The sequence below is a fragment of the Lycium barbarum genome, chromosome 5 (assembly GCF_019175385.1).
Source record: "Lycium barbarum isolate Lr01 chromosome 5, ASM1917538v2, whole genome shotgun sequence".
Taxonomy (NCBI): Eukaryota; Viridiplantae; Streptophyta; class Magnoliopsida; order Solanales; family Solanaceae; genus Lycium; species Lycium barbarum.
In genome coordinates, this window is record NC_083341.1 from 140,852,623 (window position 1) to 140,874,983 (window position 22,361).

At 34.1% G+C, this 22,361-nt stretch overlaps 1 long non-coding RNA gene across 1 annotated transcript in view; it reads right to left on the reverse strand.

The window, feature by feature from the left end:
* Positions 1 to 1,147: 1,147 nt before the first annotated feature.
* The window catches only part of LOC132641931 (uncharacterized), a 56,941-nt gene continuing 35,727 nt past the window's right edge, over positions 1,148 to 22,361 (reverse strand). The window contains exon 2 of the long non-coding RNA XR_009583025.1: positions 1,148 to 1,569. This is a non-coding gene — a long non-coding RNA (uncharacterized LOC132641931). The remainder of the gene's footprint in view (positions 1,570 to 22,361) is intronic.

Below are 22,361 nucleotides of genomic sequence, written 5' to 3' on the forward strand. Positions count from 1 at the left end.
CATAACTTTGGTAATTCCTTAACAAGTGTATGCCGGTGGGAGCATAGCGAAATTTAAACTCTGCCTTGCGATTTTTTTTAAAATTTTGAATGAGTGGGGGGTTCGAACTTGGAACCCATGGGTTTTAGCCGAAGGGCAAAATTTAAAGACCACCCCAAAAGAAGGGCAATTCGCCCTGTTTCTTGTGATATAAGGAAGTGGACTCACATTTTACACTTTTGGGTCCACAGACAAAAAAGAGCTTCACACAACCTTTAAGGAAGTGGATCCACATTTTACACTTTTGGGTCCACAAATGTTGTCCCACAAAAAAAAGCCTTAGGCAACTAATAAGGAAGTGGACCCATATTTTACACTTTTGGGTCCATAAATTTTGAGTCTCACTTTTTGGTTTCACAAAAAAAAATCTCACACAACTAAGGTTAGTTGTGTGAGACGCATTTTAAAATTTTCCAATCTTATCCCAATTATTTTTTTCCTTAAAGTAGTTTTCTCTGAATTATCCCTTGGATTTCTTTTGTCCGAATTAACAATTATCTTCCCTCCTTGGAAAATATATGTGCAATGATTCACTAATTTAATCATCAAATTCCACATTTGAAGGCATCTTAGTAATGTCTAATAATCTCATCCAACTTGAAAAGCCATACCTAAGCTTATGCGCAACTCTTTTATATGCTACATCATAGGACTAAATTGGAGAAACAAAGGCTGTACATGCTCCCGTAGCAAAATCACTAGGCTCAACTTCTTTCTCGATTCACCTTATGAGATGCCTAATTCTTACAAAAATCAAACACTGTGCATACAATCACTGGAAGCATAAAGCTGCGCACAGAATCAAATTAAAATAACGGAGAAGTGCCAAATATACCCTTAACGTCTGTGATTTGCCTTATATTTATCAATCGTTAACTTATCGGCTCGTAAAGGCCCGGAGTACTTCAAATGGTTGTCCAAATATGTCCCTACACGGCTTTCACTATTACTTCGAGGGGCATATTTACCTTTTGTCATTTTATCTTTGATCATATAAGCTGAAACTCCCTACTTAATTATCAGTTATGAATAAAAGGGAGAGTCAAACATGCTTTTTCTCATTTTATCTGGATCCACATAAATATTGCGTCAAGGTACTCATTTGGTGTACTATAAATTTCACAGGACTTGAAATTGCTGCCATTGAAACAAAAAGATCGACATATTGTTTACTAATACTAATAACAAAGACATTTTAAGACACAAGTACACAACTTATATATATAAGAAAAGGGATAACAACCATAGTTCGATATTAAAGCAGCATGCAGGGAATTAGAAAATACGAGAAACTAAACTGGAATATTTGTAATACGATCGAGCAGAAATCGAAATGGGATCGATTTCATTTCTTGCCACGAAGATCACGAAAATAGGTCTTAGGACTTGTTTCAAATTCGTCCCTATACATGTAACCATCTGCCCCTGGCTTTTTCATCTTCTTCTTGTTATATTCTTCAGTTTCACATGATGAACCCAATAACTTCGAAATGCCCCATGCAGCAAAAGCCACACCAGCTGCAACAACACCTAATGTTGTTACACCTAATGTTGCGACTATTCCACTGCTCAATTTTTTATAAATTTTTATGTCTCTCTCTCTCTTAGATTTGTTTTTGTTTTGACGGGGGAAGAGTGACTTGTGGATGCTCCTTATATAGGAAAATTTGGTGTTGACTGTAGGTCCCCGAACCATGTCACTTAGTACTCCCTCCGTCCATTAATGTATGGAGTTGGGACTATTTTAGTCCTACATATATATAACTTAACAGAAATAGTCCTTAATGTATAGCAAAGCAAAAGTTATCATTTTCATCCTCCATATACCACGTAATCGAAACAGTCCTTAATGTATTAAAAAAATGTTCATTTTAGCCTTTTATATACAACACGTAACCGAAATAGTCTTTAATGTATGAAAATAGTGATTAGTTTAATCCAAACCTTAAAAGTAACAGCGCATAAAAGAATATGTTAAGCTAAACCAACAACTCATGTGAGTTGTATAAAAACATAAAAAATGGGAGTGAAGCCTTTCTGCCATAACCAAATCTTATATGATGTGAAGAAATATCAACTTTTGCTACCTTTAATGGAAATTCTTGAACCAATAATTAAAGTATATTTTTGCCTTTAAAATCATAACTCAATTGGGTCTCTTGATGCAAGAATGAAAACTAAGTTATTAGGAAAGTAAGAAAAATGTATACTCCATTGTTCAGGCACGAGTACACGGTGGTGGCGGGAGGAAAATGGTAGTTTTTGCTTCCTTCACGTGAGCTGCTAGTTAAAGTGAACAGATTTTTTGACTTGAACCGTAAGTTTAAAGGTTTAGGACTAAAATGATCATTTTTTTCATACATTAAGGACTTTTTCGATTACGTGTAAATATGAAGGACTAAAATGAACATGTTAAATTAAGGACCAGTCGTTTACGCGTCTATATATACTTGTTCATGTTTGATTAGCACACCCCTTATAAGTAGCAAGATATAAATCAATAGTAATTTTATTATATCTCCGCTGTAGCACTGGCAATTCAAAAAAAAAATCTGATTTTTAACAATAAGATTAAATGGTGCACTTGGTTCAAGGTTGAGTTATTTACCAAGAGAACTAGTGATCAATTCCAATATATATATATATATATATATATATATATATATATATATATATATATATATATATATAGTAGGAATGAATTGAAAATAATTATAATACTTAATTTTAAGGGTACGTGAAATATGTATAATGTAATAAAGTATCTCTTTATTTTCAAACTGAACAAGTAATTAAAAGTGAACATCTATATTTTAGTATAGTGACAAGTAAAAATGGGACGTAGCCCGAGAATACAATTTATTTTTCTCTCAATGCACTAATTGTTACTCCCTCCGTCTCAAAATAGGAGTTGTTTTTTCCTTTTATGAGAGTTAATTTAAGTATTCTTCGAAGTTAAATGAACTAGGACATTTTAATATTTTTTAGTATTGGCCAAAGCTCACCTCGTTTTGAACAGTAATGTAGTCATTTCCAAAGATTATTTAATGAGTTGACGAATGCGCACGTTTCCTTTTTGAAAGACTATTTAATGAGTTCTCTTTTCAAAGTTATTCTTTTCGGTTTCAAAAAATTAATTTCCTTTTTCATAGTTATTCTTTTCGATCTAAAAAAAAGTGTTCAATTAGTTTTTACTTTTTATTCGAAAGTGTGTTTATTTATTAAATTAAGAAAGAATTAATTTTAATTTTTTAAATTTGTCCTTATTAAGTGTTAAGTGATCAAATCTCAATACCTTTAATGAAAAATAATTTAATCGAATTATCAATTTTTACTTAGAAATTAATAATTTTTAAAGAATGTGCAAATGGTTAGACGGACGCTCTTTTTAAACAAGAGAGATTAATCCTTTTCTACTAGTGTCAATTAATCGTAACAAGCTGGCACAAGGCATTACTTCTTGCATTTATCTCTGTTGACTGAGAAGTCCACTACTTTAAGGGGTTGTTTGGTACGAAGAATAATAATGCAGAAATTAGTAATGCAGATATTAGAAATACAGGGATTAGTAATACAGAAATTGTAATGCTGGGATTATTTTTTATCTAGTATTTGGTTCATGTATTAAAAATTAGATAAACAAAGTATAATCTAAGCTTGAGTTTGGTTTAAAACTGTACAAAATCTTCTTTACAATTATACCCTTGAATATTTGTGGGATTTTCTATTTCATTTAATTGTATGAGCTATATTTGACTACTGCACAAAAATTGTTGTATTATTTTTTTATGGGATCTATTTCATGTAACTAGCTAAGAGAGAACAATTTTCTCACTATGTTTGTTAGCTAAAAAAAACGTAGTTGAAAACAAAAGTACCGAACTTTAAAGAAAATTTACTCAATTACCAAGTAGATGAAAGCTACCTTATTTAACTCATTTTTCTGGTATGAGCATATACTAGAAAAAACCTCCATTGCCATCAGTTCTCGGCTTCTGAAAGAGCAATCAAGGGCAAAAGATGGCAATGGTTACTAGAGGTAATAATAATAAATATATAACTTGACTTCAATTCAAATATAAGCTCTACAAATATTTCTGTAAGTTAATCTGATTCATAAAGAACACCTTATTAACCTAAAGAAGGGTTTGAGGGGTAGTTTAGTCATTTTAGGAGTCTTATCCATGTATAGTTACACCTGGGACAAGTAATCCCTTGGTTTCCTCGGTATTAGATAAGCCGCCTATGGTGTATAAGTTATCCAAGTATTAGGTATGATTAAATTGAATTGAGTAACCAAATAATGTATTGAATGCACTAAATTTTAATACAAGGACTATTTTGATTAGTGCAGCCTACCAAACAACCCCCAAGTGAGATGTATATGTCAAGTCTGGAAATGGGCATCACTCTTTTTTCGAAAATGTGTAGAGCTTTTTGGAAATCCAAACGAAGAAGCAACAAGAAAACTATGAAAGAATTTGGAAAAAGGATTGTTAGATGCACGAAGTATTCCATATTTGTATAAGTTCAATTTTATCCTGATACAAACATTAGTTATTGATTTTACGATTTGAGTTCGTGATCTATAAATCATACAACAGACAATTGTGTCATTACTCCAATGTTCCACTTGCGAAAGAACCAGAAGTTGGGGCCATTCATTTACATGAACGACATTGAGCTTGACTCTTATTGCTATTTACACATAGATTCTTCATCGTTAAGTTGCCTTATGTTTATTTACTAATTTTTCTTCCTACCCTTATGTGACAATAAAGTGCACCTAATTTGACAGGTAACCTTTTTAATAAGGTGAAAAGAAAAGAACTTTGGATTCTTTCACTCAAAAATAGTTCAACCGAAAAGTCTTACTATGTGCCTTACACAACTGACATTAATTATGTGAGACTTCATTTTGTGAAATAAAAAGTGGACCTAAAATTTATGGACTCAAAAGTGTAAGATGTTAAAAAGTTATTTGTTTATACACAAGAGTTACTAGTAGTTGTTGTAGCTTGTGGTGATGATGATGGTTAGAAATGATAGTTATAAGGTGGTTATTGGAGTTAATAATGTGTCATGAGATAGTTATTGATGGTGATCGGAGGTAGTGATTGTGCATAATAACAGATAAAATGGAGACTAAATATTAATTTTATAAAAATCTTTAAATGAACAACATATGTTTGGGAAAAAAATATCTTAATAATTTCTTTCCTACTAAGTAACTTTTTGTTGACTGACCTAGTTGGGTTTTTGATTTAAACCGTTCATGAGCACTTTTTCTAAGGTTTTAATATTCTTTCTTATCTTCATCAAATAAAGATATTCTTTCTTATGACCGGTTAGTGAAATTTCTGGGGTCCATTTTCCACTTAAAACTGATGGAACAACCTTAACTATTGGTTGAAGCAACAACTTTAATATGATGCATTACAAATTCACTTTTTCTTTTTCATGTTATATATTCTTGGGTGAATCTCACTTTACCCCCTAATATTTAAGAGTTAGGAAATTATATCCCCCTCACATATTAAATGGGAACGATAACCCCCTATCAAATATTTTTCGGTGAGAATTTTTTATTTTTTAATAAAGATTTTTTTTTCTAGAATTAAATACAAAAATATATATATCTTATTATTGTCTCATTCACCTATTCCACTGAAAATAATGTATAACAGCTACTTGAAAAAATCTGTTAAAAAATATCTTTATTGATTTTCACTCCCAACTTTGCTTTAAAAATCAAACTCCCCCCTCAACTTTGAACAATAGACATTCTCCCCCATTTATTCTGTGCAATGACTATTTCATCCTTGCTTTTTTTTTTTAATCCTCCATTTATGTAATACATTTTTATATTATATATAATAATTATTTTTTAATGTAGGTATTTATTGATTCTTATTTAAGTTCATTAACATTATAAATAGAATAATACTTTTATGAATTTGTAACAAAATCTAATGCTATTTTTTATGATTGTTCAATATTATATGCAGTAAGTATATATATGTATGTACATGCATGTGTGTATATTTAAATTTCACTTCTCTCTTATTCTCTATTGTTTGTAAAATAAAATTCATTTACAGTATAAATAAATCATTTTTAAAAATTTACCTCTATTTTTTAATTGTTTTTGCATTACCTGCATATAAATATATTTATAAAGTTATGACGAACCATTTTTTACTTGTATAAATAAATATTAAAGTTTTTATTATTTTTAATAAAATTAATATTTTGTTTATTCTGCTAATTTATTTTATTATAAAACATCATTAACTTATATATTCAATTAGTATTCTCACTTTTTTCTTCGACTGCAAGATAATATTTATTTGTTATAATACATAAATTAAAAAAATTAAAAATATCATGATTTTAAAGAAGTAAAAAAAAGAAGACAAAAGTTGATACTATAAAGGGTGAAATAGGCATTTAAAAAAGTCAATTAGGATAAAGGGGGAAGAATATTTATTGTTCAAAGTTGGGGGGGGGGGGGGGGGGGGGGGGTGTTTGATTTTTAAAGCATAGTTGGGGGGAGTAAATGATTTTCACCCTTATTAAAAACAAAAGATTCTCACCGGAAAATATTAAATAGGGGGGGTTATCGTTCCCGTTCAATATGTGAGGGGGGTATCGTTTCTCAACCCTTAAATATTAGGGGGTAAAGTGGAATTCACTCTATATTCTTTCGTAAGAAGACTTTCATGGTCTAGATAGATGAAAGCTTTAAAAATACAATTGTCTAGCTAAAGCTGATGGGGGAGGATTCCAATTGATTGAACCCGATTCTCTCCATTGGAGTAGTACTTATGTGCCTCACACAAGTAGTCCAAATGAAAAGAATTATGGTTTTTTCACCCCACAAGTAGACCAAATGAAAAGAATTATGGTTTTTTCACCCCACAAGTAGTCCAAATGAAAAGTTTTACTATGTGTCTCACACAGACCTTAGTTGTTTAATATGTATCTCACACAACTGACATTAGTTATGTGAGGCTTCTTTTTGTGAGATTAGAAAGTGGACCTAAAATTATGGATCCAAAAGTGTAAGATGTGGGTTCACTTTTTTGTCTCACAAAACAGAGTTTCACACAACTAATGTCAGTTGTGCGAGACACATAGTAAAACTTTTCCTGTTTCATACTACCTCCAAATAGAGTGTTGACTTAGCCTTTATTTTTTTATTAAAAAAGAGTGCTTACTTTCAAATCAAGAAAGAATTAAATTTATATTTTCTGATTTACTCTTATTAAATGTTACAACAATAACATATTCAGTGAAATCCCACAATGTTAAGTGACTAAATATAAATGCCTATTTAATTAGGATAACTTAGTTCAATTATTTAATTTTGTCTAGTGTGTAAATGGCTAAGTGAGTAATATGATATTCTTTCTCTTGCCACGTGGGACCTATGTTCCACCCAACTTTTTTGAAATTGGAGCATTGTCATTAAAGCGACATCTTTTTTAATCATGCCCACTTTTTCATTTTTTTTTTCCATACAAAATATAATACTAGTGTAGTAATATTTTCACTTTGGAAAAATATATTTGCTACAAGTTGGCACAACTTCACTTTTTTAGGGGTATTAATATAACTTCACCTGGCCTTTGAGGGTGTACCAGTAAGTTCCTCTTTTTTCTATTCCATTGACACATTTCCTAAAAAGTTAGAGGGAAAAATCAAAATAATTCAAATTACTCTCTCTTTCTTCAAGACCACAATTACTCTTTCCTTTCCAATAACATTCAACAAGAAAAAACGTGCAATACACATATTTGCATGCCTATTTTTTTAAAAAAATACGATTCCAAAAATATCTTCATTGGATAAATCAGATAATTATCATATGCAAACATATGTTGACATGTTGAAAAATTCAAGCTCAATCCAATGGGTAAGGATTTTTTTTTTTCCCTTCTTATAATAATCGTGGTGGTGATCAGATGCTTCTCACTAACTTTGTACTGGCTAATAAGACTGATGGGTTTCAATATAACATAATGGTATAGATTTCGTTTTTTTTTTTAATTCTGATTAAAATTCTTCGTTATTATTTTTTTTATTTTTTTTGGAAATTGATGTGTTTTCCTGTTTTTTTTATGGGTCGATTCAAAATTGAATTAGTGCAAATTAACTAAGATTAGATTAGGGTTGAGTAAAAAAAAAATTGCTAAGTGTTGATTTAATTTCTTCAATTAAAAAAAAATGTATGTAACAAGTGGTCAACACTAAGGTTGAGACGAAAAAATGAATCAACTAGAACATAATCTAATCTAAAACCTAACGTTCTCTTCTCTCTCTACACGGAGGCCTGAGGGCGTGGCCATTGCTGCCACAGCTAGTTGACTTTAACTGAAACATTAAATTATCACAATTTAGCTAAGATTAGATATAATTGAGTAATAATTAACAAGTTTTGATTTAATTCAATATTTTTTTAAAAAAAAAAAATAGTGGATGTAACAAGTGTTCAACACTATGGTTGACTTAAATTGAAATATAAGATTGATTCAATTTAGCTAAGTATTATATAAGATTACGTAAAACAAGTTGATACTATTGATTCAAAAATTGGCCTGAAGTGGCTGATTTCAAAAATTGCGTTGATACATGTGAACTAATTGAACTACCCCAACAAGGACAGAGGTATACTTGGAATGACAAGAGCAGTGATAGGAGGGTCTTCTCAAAAATAGACTGGATATTCATCAACTCTGAATGGTTGAGCATTATGCCTCCTTGTAGAGCAGTATATCCACCTGAAGGTATTAGTGACTATTGCCCAGCAAGAGTATCATTAACGAGTCAACCTACTAAAACTAGCAGAGCATTTCAATATTGTAATGTATGGTCTCAACATCCACTATTCAAAGATAAGGTCAAAGCAAAATGGAATACACCCGTTGAGGGTTGTAAAATGTGGAAAGTAGTGAAAAAGTTGAAAATGTTGAAGAAGTGTCTTAAACAATTGAACTCCCAACATTTCAGGAATATTGTTTCTGAAGCTGCAGAGGACAAGGAAGCTCTGATTTTAGCACAGGAGAAGCTTTAAGTAGACCCATGAAATGTCACATTACAACATGAGGAAAGGGAGAAATTTGCAAAATATAGGCAGACTTCATATATGGCAAATATGTTTTTACAGCAGCAAAACAAAGCAACATGGGTGAAACTTAGAGATAATTGTACAAGGTATTTCTTTAGTTATCAAACATAAGAGACTGAAAAGGCTGTTACTCAATTAAAAGATGAACGAGGCAATTGGCAGCATGAACTTGAACCCATTGCAAATATATTTCTGCAATTCTACATGGAGCTACAAGGTAAGAAGGTAGAAGATAGGAGGGCAGTTTATCAAGGGTTTCTCAGTAATAGTCCACAACTCACCTTAGAACACCAACTTGCCTTGATCCAGGAATATACAAGTCCGGATGTAAAAACTGCTATTTTCCATATGGATAGCAATAAAAGCCCTGGGCCAGATGGATATAGTAGTGGTTTCTTCAAGTCTGCTTTGGACATAGTTGGTATGGATGTTGTAGAAGCAGTCCTTAAATTCTTTAGTAATGGTAAATTGCTAAAACAGATCAACACCACAAACATTGCACTGATTCCTAAAGTGAATGCCCTAGAATTTGCAAGTCAGTATAGGCCAATTGCATGTTGTAATGTGTTGTACAAGTGCATCACAAAAATGATTTGTAAGAGGTTCAAAGCAGTTGTAGGTCATATTGTAGCAAATAATCATTCTGCTTTTTTTCGGGGGAGATCCAAGTTGCATTATGTCCTCATCTGTCATGATTTACTGAGGCATTACAACAGGAAAACAACACCAAGATGTATGATGAAAATAGACTTGAGAAAGGCATATGATATGGTCAGTTGGGAGTTTGTAGAGGAGGCATTGATTGGATATGGATTTCCACATAAGTTTATAGAATTAGTGATGACTTGTATATCAATACCGAAGTATACAGTCAAAGTAAATGGTGTGGGTTATGGATTCTTTGCGGGGAAAAAAGGATTAAGGCAGGGAGATCCTATGTCTCCTCTAATCTTTATACTAGTTAAGGAATATTTGTCAAGTACCTTGAAATGTATGAGCAACTTACCAGATTTTCAATATCATCCGATGTGTAAGCAAGTCCAGCTAACTCATCTGATCTTTGCAGATGATCTCATGATTTATTGCAAGGGTGATATATTCAATCAGTGTCCAGATTAATGGAAGCCTTGAAACATTTTAGTAGTGTTACTGGTTTGGTTACAAATATGGATAAATCGAATATATTTCTAGCAAGGGTGGATGATAATACAATAGAGCATTTACTACAAAGGACAGGATTCAGTATTGGCACACTGCCTATAAGATACCTTGAGCTTCCATTATCTTCCAAAAGATATAGTAAAATGGAATGCAAGCAACTTACAGAGAAGATCACTCACAGGATCCCTCAAGTGTATTCTAAGCAATTATCTTATACAGGCAGGCTGCAGATCATCATATCAGTTCTATTTTCCATCCACAGCTTTTGGGGATCAATTTTCATACTTTCACAAAGTGTAGTGAAGGAAGTAGACAAGAAGTGTAGAGCATACTTGTGGGACAGTTCCGAGGAGCACAAGAAGATAGCACTGGTGGCATGAGAGAAGGTTTGTGTGCCTAAAAAACTAGGAGGATTAAATATCAAAAGGTGCCATATGTGGAATGTTGCTTCAGTGGGAAAATTGCTATGGCAACTGCCAAATAAGAAAGATATCCTTTGGGTCAGGTGGGTTCATGGGGTGTATATGAGGAACAATCCCAACATCTAGGACCACTTTCCACCCCAAGATAGCAGCTGGTATTGGAGGAAGCTCAACTCTCTGAAAAATGACATGCAACACTGGTACACTCAACAAGGAACTTATAGGCTTACAGCTAATGGGAAGTACTCAATATCAACTAGCTATAGGCAAATGATAGGAAACTAGACAAGGCTGAGAGGAGCAAAGTTGACATGGAGCAGAATTCTACAACCTAGACATAAGTTTATTGTTTGGATTGTTGTATAAGGAAGACTGTTAACAAAGGAGAGATTACACAGACTAAACATACCAGTGGATGATACAGACTATAGTTTGTGTGAGGGCAAGGTGATGGAGACAAAAAGCATCTATTCTCAGATTGTGCTTGGACAAAGGAGATTCTTGTTGTTATAGCTCAATGGACTGGAATACAGTTACCAGCTGGAGATGTGAAGCAGGCTTTGACCAGCATAAGAAGGAAGCACTGGAGACAGTTCTATAAGGAAATTATAGCAACACTTTGGGGTGCAGTGGTATACAATATCTGGAAGGCTAGGAATTGGAGACAATTTCGAGGAACAACTGTGAATACAGATACAGTGATTACACGAATAAAACAAGATTTTATAATTAGGTTAGACACAGTAAGACAGTCTAAACAGGCTATTAGATGTGCCTCTTTGGTTCAGAAGTTCTTTTTGTAATTAGTGGACTGTTGGAGGCTTAAACTACATAGCACCCTTCTCGGAAGGTGGCTATGTGATTAAGTGCTCTCTAGGTGTATTGGTTTTGTTTGTTAATGGTAATATTTACATTTGTTACCATAAAAAAATAAAAAATAAAAACTATTGATTCAATTTCATCAATTTAAAAAGTAAAAATAAAGTGGATGTAAGAGTTTATCAACACTATGGTTGACTTTAATTGAAACATTGAATTATCTCAACTTAGCTAAGTATTAGATAGAATTAAGTAGTAATTAGTAAATTTAGAACTAATTTAATCAATAAAACAGTGGATGTAACAAGTACTCAACACTATGAATGACTTTGATTGAAACATTGAATTGCTTTAATTCACCTAAATATTATATAAGATTGAGTAACAATTAGCAGTTTTTTATTTAATTCTGTCAATTTTAAAAGAAAAAAATATATGTAATTAGTAGTCAGTACTATAGTTGACTTTAACTGAAACATTGAATTATCTTGATTAGTTAAGTATTAAATGGAAAAAAATAACAATGAGCAACTTTATATCTAATTCAATCATTTTTTTTTTAAAGAGTGGATGTAACAAGTAGTAAACACTACAGTTAAATTTAATTAAAACAATGAATTATCTCAATTTAGCTGAGTATTAGATAGAATTAAGTAGCAATTAGTAAGTTTATATCTAATTCAATCAATAAAACAGTGGATGTAACAAGTAGTCAATATTACGATTAACTTTAATTGAAATATTGAATTGCTTCAATTTAGCTAAGTATTATATAGGATTGAATAACAATTAGCAACTTTTGATTTAATTCAATCATTTTTTTAAAAGTAGATGTAGCAAGTAGTAAATACTATGGTTGACTTTAATTGAAACATAGAATTATCTCAATTAGTTAAGTATTAAATAGAATCGAGTAGCAATTAGCAAGTTTAGATCTAATTCAATCAATTTAAACAAAAATAAAGGATGTGACAAGTGGTCAACACTGTGGTCGACTTTCATTGAAACATTGAATTCCTTCAATTTAGCTAAGTGTTATATATGATTGAATAACAATTTGCAACTTCTGATTTAATTCAATCAATTTTAAAAAAAAAATAGATGTAACAAATAGTCAATACTATAGTTGACTTTAATTGGAACATTGAATTATCTCAATTAGATAAGTATTAAATAGAATTGAGTAACAATGACCAAGTTTAGATCTCATTCAATCAATTTAGACAAAAAATGTAGATGTAACAAATAGTTAACACTATGGTTGATTTTAATTGAATTGCTTCAATTTAGCTAAGCATTATATAGGATTGAGTAACAATTAGCAACTCTAGATTTAATTCAATCAATTTTTTTTAATAAAAAATAGACGCAACAAGTAGTCAATATATGGTTGACTTTAATTAAATTATTTCAATTAGTCAAGTATTAAATAAAATTGAGTAACAATTGGCAAGTTTTGATCTAATTTAATCAATCTAAACAAAAATAATGAATGTAACAAGTAGTCAACACTATGATTAACTTTAATTAAATCACAAAAATTATCTCAATTTAACTAAGTATTAGATAGAATTGAGTAGCAATTAGTAAGTTTAGATCTAATTCAATCAATAAAATAGTGGATGTAACAAGTAGTCAACACTATGGTTGACTTTTATTGAAACATTGAACTGCTTCAATTTAGCTAAGTATAGGATTGAGTAACAATTAGCAACTTTTGATTTAATTCAATCAATTAAAAAAATAGATGTAACAAGTAGTCAATACTATCGTTGACTTTAATTGAAGCATGAATTATCTCAATTAGTTAATTATTAAATAGAATTGAGTGACAATTAGCAAGTTCTTATCTAATTCATATAATTTAAACAAAAATAGTGGATGTAACGAGTAGTTAACACTATGATAATGATTGACTTTGATTGGAATATTTAATTATCTCAATTTAGGAAAGTATCAGATATGATTGAGTAACAATTAACAAGTTTTGATTTCAGTTAATTATTTTTTTTAAATATGGATGTAACAAGTAGTCAACACTATGGTTGACTTTAATTGCAATATTAAATTATCTTAATTTAGTTAAGCATTAGATAGGATTGAATAACAATTAGCAAGTTTTGATTTAATTCCATTTTTTTCTTAACCAAAAAAAAAAAAAATAGACGATGTAACAAGTAGTGTCTCTTCATAGACATTCGATGAAATTGAAACGATACAAAGAGACGTAACAAGTAGTCAACACTATGATTGACTTTGATTGAAGTTGAATTATCTCAATTTAGTTAAGCATCAGCCATTATTGAGTAAAAGTTTTTCCAAGTGTTGATTCAATTCAATTATTTAAAAAAAAAAATGTAGATATAACAAGTAATCAACACTATAATTGACTTTAACTGAAATGTTGAATTATCTTAGTTTTTCTAGGAGTGAGATAAATTTGAGTACCAATTAGCAAGTTCTGATTTAATTCCATCATTATTTGTTAAAAAGGGATGTAACAAGCAGTCAACATTATGGTTGAATCTAATTGAAATATTAAATTATCTCAAATTAGCTAAGTATTAGATATGATTGAGTAACAATTATCGGCTTTTAATTTAATTCAATTAACTTTTTTTTAAAATAATGGATGTAACAAGTAGTTGACATTATGATTGACTTTAATTAAAACATTGAATTATCTCAATTTGTTAAGCATTAGATAGGATTAGATCGAATAAATATTTTGTAAGTGCTGATTTAATTCAATCAATTTAAGAAAATAAGAAAATAGTGAATGTAACAATTAGTCAACACCAAGTTGACTTTAATGGAAACATTGAGTTATCTCAATTTGTTAAGCATTAGATAGGATTAGATCGAATAAATATTTTGTAAGTACTGATTTAATTCAATCAATTTAAGAAAATAAAAAAAATAGTGAACGCAACAATTAGTCAACACCGAGTTGACTTTAATGAAAACATTGAATTATCTCAATTTAGCTAAATATTAGATAGAATTGGATAACAATTAGCAAATTTCGATTTACTTCAATCAACTTTTTTTTTAAATAGCGGGTTTAACAAGTAGTCACACTATTGTTGACTTTGAATTAAAGATTTATTCTAGCAAGAATTTAGATAAGTATTAGATATAATTGAGGAACAATTAGCAAGTTTTAATTTAATTCAATTAAGTTTTTAAAAAAATGACAAAAACTGGATGAAATAATCAATTTTTCAAGTTTTTCACAACCAAAACAAGTACATTTATAACATTCTCTCTCTCATGCTCTCGGCGCACGATAAGTAAACCTGCGTCGGTGGTCGTACATCATGGCGAGAGGGGGCAAACAAACTGGAAAACATGGACGAGGACGACGGAAGAACGACCCATCAAATACTGGAGGCAAGAAAAAGGGGGAAAATAAAAAGGTGGAAGAATTAGTTGACAAAGGAGCCACCAGCTCTGTGAGTTCCCCGACACAAGAGACGATGGCAAGGGAACCGGGAACCACCCCAGCCTCACAATGCTCAGATCTACAGTTGAACGACATTGGGGAGGCGGAAATTGTTGCTTCAGCAAACACAGGGGTGATGAAGAAACTGTTACTAACCCCACCGGTAACCCCTAACATTGTCCAAAATGCAAATACTCCGGTGGATAGAGTTAATCCTACTGGGGAAGATGAAAAGGGGGACCACACAGCAGAAAATATGGAGACTGAGACCAGCACTCGACCACCCTTCCCAGATCCAGCTCAGTGGACGAATCTATTCCAAAGTAATCGACTAGCAACACATGGTAGCATTGGAATACATTCCCCCCACACTCATCGATAGTCAGATGGCGGTGCAATTAGAGCAACAAGAGGTTGACGAGGATATGGAAAAGTGGAGCAAAGCCCTAATTGCCTATGTAATTGGGGAAACACCAGGTTACAACATGCTGAAAAGGTACATTAGCTCAAATTGGTCAAATGTAGTGTTGCCCGACCTTTACTATCATGAAAAGGGCTATTACCTAATTAAATTTCATACGATGGAGGATAGGAATAAAAAATTTCATTCTGGGCCTTACACAATTAATAATAAACCTATCATCCTACACCCATGGAGCCCTGAGTTTGATTTCTCTCAACAGTGCCCTACAAAAATTCCCTGGTGGGTGAAATTCCCCAAGCTTCCCATGTCATTTTGGGGTACTAAGTCGCTGAGTAGAATAGCAACTGCACTGGGTAAACCTCTCTTTGCTGATGAGTGTACAACAAAACAAATGAGAGTATCCTATGCTAGGATGCTGATCCAAGTCAATGTCTCAAATCCCTTACATAGTGAATTCTCAATTATTGATTCCAAGGGTAACAAATTCCAACAAGAAGTCCTCTATGACTGGAAACCAGAATACTGTGATAGATGCTTGACTATAGGACACAAATGCCCACCCCAACCTAAGCCTCAAGCACCACCTCCAGTCCAATAAAATAGAAGACGAGATAACAAGAGAGCTGTTGTTGGGTGGAAATTTAAAGGGAACATGCAACCAGTAGTACCTGCACCTGGACCTGGGATTGAGATACCAAATAACAATAATCATACCCCCAAACAACAGGGTATTATTAAACTGAATAGCAGGGGTGTTGCACAAGTCACTCACCAATAGTCAATAGTGTTGCACCTGATTTAACTCCCCAGAACTTTCCAGAATTAATGTCAACTACAAAGAAGGGTAAGGGACAACAATCAACACTGAGTACTAGTGTCTCCACACTAGCTCTGGATAGAGGAGGGACTAGTTCTCAATGAATTGGTTAATCTGGAATATTACTGGGGTGAATAAGAGGTACAAGCAGAAAGAATTCAAGAAGTATCTGAGGAATAAAAGAATCACTTTAGCTGGTATATGTTACACCCCGGAAAAATTTCGCGTTATCAAAACTGTAGACGGCTTAGTATGGGCCAAAGGAAGAGTAAAGTTACGCCCGGATTTAGGAGGTTAAGCTTCCGAGGCTTTGAAAGAAAGTTAGGCAAGGTCTGATACGAAAATTTTGGTCTAAATGGAAGAAATGATATGTTCTAGTATAGTAAGAGTTTTGAAGTAAAACAAAAGTTTAAAGTGAAGTTCGGGAAGTCTAGTTTCCAACGGAACAAGCGGCTCCTCAATCGGACATCGGGGTAAGGAGATATGTACATTACAAGTTGGATGGGCAAGCCAGAAAAAAAATGGTCTGCGCGAACGCGCCAGCGAGAGGCGCGAACGCGCAGAAGGCCAAAGGGCCAATACAGCGCGAACGCGCCCCCACGTGGCGCGAACGCGTTGAACAAAATCTGAAAATCAAGTTCGGAATGAAGGTTGTGTTATAAGAAGGTAATAATAACATATATATGACATTTGGAGACCATATGGTGTAAATTAGTTCATGTGTTATTTGACGAAAAGCCCTCGTTGCTGCAAGCTAAGTGGGGCCCACATATCGGAGTTTCATAAAGGACATATGATGAGGCATATGAATAGTATATGGAAAGTTGAGTAAGTCCTAAGAAGGACCCATAAGCCAAAAATGGGTGTAGACCCTCCAAAAGGACGATTTAAGAAAACGTTTTTGGGATACGCATTATAAGTTTGGAATTTGGGAAAACCCCCAGAAATAAAAGTTGTATATAATTGAAAGAGATTTCCAACCATAGGTCGTGGGCCCTCACACGATATCGGGATCAAGAGTTATGACCATTTTACTGAACGAAGGTGCAGTTAGAAAAACTGAAGCTGCGCGAACGCGCCCAAAGGGGGCGCGAACGCGCAGAAGGAATTTAATGTCGGTTCAAACAAAACCGAAACGATTATAAAAAGGGGAAGACCCCCTTATTTTCAGCCAAAAACACATGAAAAACACCCCAAATATTCCAGAAAATTCCCCAACTTTCCACAACCAAATTTTAGCCCAAACCAGGTATAATTTCCCAATTTCAGTCCGGATAGCGTATAGTTTTCGCTGCAGAATCGTATGGCAGTGCGTTGTGGCATAAGACTAAGGTGAAAAAGGGAAGATACAACAATATTAAAGGGAGAAAGGTATGAATCTCTTTCTACTTGTGTTAATATGGGATTATTTACGAAGAAAGCGTGATTAAATGATTGTATACTGAGTTAATTAGTTATAAAAGTTGAAAAATAGTGTGTGGGCTGTTTTATGAGATATTTTGGAGTTGGAAACATTATAATTGATGTTGGTATTGTTGTTGTTGTTGTTGGTTGCTGAATTGAGAATTCAGGCTAGGCATATAAACAGGGGAGGTGCTGCCTGATTTTCGGCAGAATATAAAATAGTATAATTTGAAATATGGTACGAATGTGCGATGAAGAGGCTAATGTTTGTGTAAATCCTCTTAAATGTAGACTTGCAAGCTTGGACAAATAAGCGTAGCTTAGGAAGCGGACAAGGTATGTAAGGCTTACCTTTCTTTCTTTTGGCATGATCTCTATGAAATGAACAAATGATGTATATGTATGATTTCAAAGAAATTCTCGTTCTTAGAGCCATTAGGGTGGCTAATATCTTTGACCTCCATAAGCCGTTTCATATGGTTTCGGTACGTATTCGTGATTCTGAAGCTCTATTTTATAAGTTTCCGAGTTCGTCTACGAATTCTATTGGCATACTGATACGAGTACACGCAGTATGGTTGAGATTATTGCATAATTTGATAATAAGCCAAGTATAAGAATTCATGTCCTTAAAATGATTCTGTAAGTATTAATATTTCTAACTTTTGCATAAGTTCTTGGATCGGGCCGAACGTTCCTCGGCAATAATATAATATGTGTATGGATCGGGCTGCACATTCCGCAGCAATACAATGTGCGATGTCCTACGAGTATGTATGCATGAATATGTTATATGTATATACATGATACATGATGTCGGCATGATGTCCAAAGACCTATTTGATATGTTCCTGAATTGGCATTTAAGAGATAAGTGATATGATTAATGTCTTGATTTTCGAATGATAGCACGTCCGACTATTCCGTTAAGTCTTGATATACCTTGATATGTATGTACGGTTCCAAAAGCTATATTTGATTTTATCCATCACGAGATCCGAAAGGTACTTAACATGATTGTTGCTTTGATCTTCCAAAATGGCTTCTGAAATGTCCGTAAAGGTTCTGTGGTAAAATTATCCGTAACTTTCATGTACTAGCTCCGATTGGTTTGAAACTTGTTCTGAACCTTCAGGTGTCAACAAGTATACCGATCTATCGGGTCTCGATTTATGTGTATATGGTTTCGCACTACTCTGTTCATGCAGCTTCAGTATGTCCTTCACTGAGCCCGGGCCAGGATATGTTCTCGTGCGTACTCCTCTGCATTGTTCACCGCATCCCTCTCACTTACTGACCGGGGCACATTATATATGATATGATGACGGGGCGGTGGCCAGGATGGCATATGATAACTCTATTCACCGCGTTCCGCAAAAGAGGGTCGGGGCACGTTACATGCATATATGATACATGACATATGATTCACCGCGTCCCTCACTGAGGGCCGGGGCACGTTATATGCATACATGATATATGATTCACCGCGTCCCTCACTGAGGGCCGGGGCACGTTATATGCATACATGATATATGATTCACCGCGTCCCTTACCGAGGACCGGGGCACGTTACATGCACATTTGATACATGATATTGACATATATGATTTCATTCACCGCGTCCCTCAATGGAGGGTCGGGGCACGCTATTTGTTTTGTTATACATGATTTGTGTCTGGAAGGTAAGCATCTTGGTATTCTGAACGGTGTACATAGTTCTGTACTGTTATTCCGGTTATGATTCTGCTTTCTGTACTTCATGCCTTACATACTCAGTACATATTCCGTACTGACCCCCTTTCTTCGGGGGCTGCGTTTCATGCCACGCAGGTACACCCAGATGAGTTGAAGCTATTATAGAAGATGTTCCAGCGGAGATGGCAAGCTCCATTTGCTCTTGGAGTGTTGCCGAGTCAGAGTTTGTATTTCATGATTTCTGGATTGATGTTAGAGACTTTGCAGACAGAGTCGTGGGTATTGATTGTCAGTTCCGTAAGCGGCTCCATCAGCCGATGTGTTTTTTGTGCTATGATATAAGTCTTACATGATTACAGATTTGAGAATGATATAAAGAAAGTTTCTGAAAGCTCTGTTATGTATGTCATTTCTGTTTGATTTAAAAGTTCAAAAAAAATTATTATGTGTGCACTAAGAGTCAGCGGGTTCGCTCGGCTCCGGGTATGGGGTCGGGTGCCCATCACACCCTAGCGAGGTTAGGGTGTGACAGTATAGTAGAAACAAGAGTCAAAGACCATAATGCAAAAAACATCCTGAATAATGTTGCACCTGGGTGGGAGATGATACACAACTACACTGATGCAACAAATGGAAGAGTTTCGATTATCTGGGACCCCTCCTGGTATAGAATTACTACTATCTAGCAAGGAGAACAATTTTTTCACTGCCAGGTTAGAGGAACAACTACTAATATGGACTGCAGGGTAGCAGTTATTTATGGGCACAATACACTTGATCAAAGAAAGGCTCTAAGGGAAAATCTGATTGAGTGTGCAGTTGGCATTACTGTCCCATGGATCATTTATGGGGACTTTAATATAGTTTTAAATACCATGGATAGACAAGGAGGAAATGCCATCACTCCAACTGAAGTGCATGATTTTTCTAAATGTATTACAAATCTATCACTTACTAAACTACCTTGGAGAGGGGACTACTTCACTTGGACTAACAAGTAACATGGCAGTGATAGAATTCATAGTAGGATAGATAGAATTTTTGGTAATGGTGAATGGATGATGAAATGGGGATAGGTAACAACAGAATATGAGTTGCCTTACATATCAGATCATGCTCCTATGCTCTTAAAACTCCAACCAGGTCACCAACCAAATCAGGTGCCATGTATGGACAACACATGACCAGTTCTTAGAGGTGGTCAAATATATCTGGGGATAACAGTACAGGGGGAATAAAATGGAAAAGATATGGGCTAAACTAAAAGCTCTGAAGCCTGTACTAAAAAAACTCAACAATGAGCACTTCAAAGGCATCTCAAAGCACATTCAACAAGCTAGACAGGATCTGCAAGCAACGCAAAGTGAACTCACATGTCACTATACTGAACCTCTACTGAACAAAGAGAAGGACATCCTACAAAACTTGGAGAAATGGTCTTTACTACAAGAAAGTGCCCTTAAGCAGAAAGTTAAAGCTACATGGCTCAAGCTAGGGGATTCAAACACTAAGTATTTTGTTGTTGTAATCAAAGAAAGGACTCATAGGAAACAAATTAATGAACTCACTTCTCTGGCTGGATCAAGGTTGACAGATTCAAAGGATATCACTGCTGAAATTTTGCTATTCTACAAAGGCTTAATGGGAACTGCAACCACCACTCTTCCAGATGTTAACAAGATCACAATACAAAAAGGTCCTCTACTTACTCATTAGCAACAACTTGACATGCGTGCCCCAGTATCATATGATGAAATCTACAATAGCCTACTCTCCATTGGAGATGACAAAGCCCCAGGTATTGATGGCTATAACTCCCATTTTTTAAAAGTTTCCTGGGCTGTGGTAAAAAATGAAGTGACTGAGGTTGTTAAAGAATTTTTTTAAACTGGCAGAATGTTCAAAGGTATCAACTGCACCACTTTAACACTTCTACCAAAAATCCCTAACCCTTCTACTGTTAAAGATTTTAGACCAATAGCCTGTTGTACAATTCTATATAAGCTAATAGCTAAAATATTGGCTGGTAGATTGCAAGTAGTCATGCCTAGTATCATCTGCGAAGCTCAGGCTGGGTTTGTCCCAGGGAGGAAAATTGTTGACGATATCATTCTTGCCCATGAACTAGTCAAAGCCTACTCTAGGAAACACATTTCACCTAGATCCATGATCAAAATTGACCTCCAGAAAGCATATGATTCTGTAGAATGGCCTTTTCTAACCCAAGTTATGACTGAACTAGGATTCCCTGAGAAGTTTATCAAATGGATAATGGCTTGTGTTAAGACTGTCAATTACACTGTTCTAGTCAATGGATCACTTTCTGAACCCTTCAATGCAGCCAAGGGACTAAGACAAGGAGATCCAATCTCTCCTTTTCTCTTTGCCATTGCCATGGATTGCTTAAGTAGATGTCTTAATGAGGTCAAACATGTCAAAGAGTTCAAATACAACCCAAGATGATCTGTTATTGTTCAGTAGAGGTGATCCTATATCAGTTCAAATCCTCCATAAATACTTTATCACCTTTTCTGAAGCTTAGGGCTTACAATCCAATCTCGGTAAAATTTTATCTACTTGGGGGGGGGGGTAAATCAAACTGATAAAAATAGCATTATCCTACACCTAGGCTATGGTCATGGGGAACTTCCTCTTAAATACCTTGGCATTCCTCTCTCCACCAAAAAACTTTCAATCTTACAGTGGCAGCCTCTTATCACTAAAATAACAAGTAGAATAGCCTCATGGACTGCAAAGAAATTATCATATGTTGGTAGAGCCCAATTGGTCCAATCAGTGATTTTTGGGATCCAAGCCTATTGGGCCCAACTATTCCCCATTCCTGCTCATGTGCTCAAAGTTATAGATGCATATTGTAGAAGTTATCTCTGGTCAGGTACCAATGAGATTACTAAAAAAACACTGATTGCGTGGGATAAAGTCTGCTTGCCTAAATCTCTTGGGGGTTGGAATCTCATCAACATCACCCTTTGGAATAAAACTGC